Source organism: Perkinsus marinus, assembly GCF_000006405.1.
Source record: "Perkinsus marinus ATCC 50983 genomic scaffold scf_1104296971296, whole genome shotgun sequence".
NCBI classification, from domain to species: Eukaryota; Perkinsozoa; order Perkinsida; family Perkinsidae; genus Perkinsus; species Perkinsus marinus.
In genome coordinates this window covers 1-880 of record NW_003202119.1, presented here as the reverse complement: position 1 = coordinate 880, position 880 = coordinate 1, and the positions used below count along the sequence as shown (strand labels likewise).

Below are 880 nucleotides of genomic sequence, written 5' to 3'. Positions count from 1 at the left end.
TCTCGGCCGTGGAAGTGGTATTTCTGGACAAGGGCGTTTCACACATTTATGCGCGACCGTTTCTTTACTGATTTTTGCACCACTCTGCGAATCATTTGCTGCCTCGAAAAAATTACTCAACTTTCTCTCTCCACTCACGCCCGCCGCGATGTGCGCTGGTAGCTGAAAATGGTAATTTGCGTCACTATTTAGACATTGAACCACCTTCAATTCCGCGGTAGTATAGAGGTTAGTATTCCTGCCTGTCACGCAGGAGACCCGAGTTCAATTCTCGGCCGTGGAAGTGGTATTTCTGGACAAGGGCGTTTCACACATTTATGCGCGACCGTTTCTTTACTGATTTTTGCACCACTCTGCGAATCATTTGCTGCCTCGAAAAAATTACTCAACTTTCTCTCTCCACTCACGCCCGCCGCGATGTGCGCTGGTAGCTGAAAATGGTAATTTGCGTCACTATTTAGACATTGAACCACCTTCAATTCCGCGGTAGTATAGAGGTTAGTATTCCTGCCTGTCACGCAGGAGACCCGAGTTCAATTCTCGGCCGTGGAAGTGGTATTTCTGGACAAGGGCGTTTCACACATTTATGCGCGACCGTTTCTTTACTGATTTTTGCACCACTCTGCGAATCATTTGCTGCCTCGAAAAAATTACTCAACTTTCTCTCTCCACTCACGCCCGCCGCGATGTGCGCTGGTAGCTGAAAATGGTAATTTGCGTCACTATTTAGACATTGAACCACCTTCAATTCCGCGGTAGTATAGAGATTAGTATTCCTGCCTGTCACGCAGGAGACCCGAGTTCAATTCTCGGCCGTGGAAGTGGTATTTCTGGACAAGGGCGTTTCACACATTTATGCGCGACCGTTTCTTTACTGATT

At 47.5% G+C, this 880-nt stretch overlaps 3 non-coding genes across 3 annotated transcripts; all 3 read left to right on the top strand.

Annotated features, from left to right (window-relative positions):
• The first annotated feature begins 211 nt into the window (after positions 1-211).
• Positions 212-283, top strand: Pmar_PMAR019367. The gene has a single exon. It is a non-coding gene; the product is annotated as a tRNA-Asp (tRNA).
• A 197-nt stretch (positions 284-480) lies between these two features.
• Positions 481-552, top strand: Pmar_PMAR019366. The gene has a single exon. It is a non-coding gene; the product is annotated as a tRNA-Asp (tRNA).
• A 197-nt stretch (positions 553-749) lies between these two features.
• Positions 750-821, top strand: Pmar_PMAR019365. Its single transcript has one exon. It is a non-coding gene; the product is annotated as a tRNA-Asp (tRNA).
• Positions 822-880: the final 59 nt, after the last annotated feature.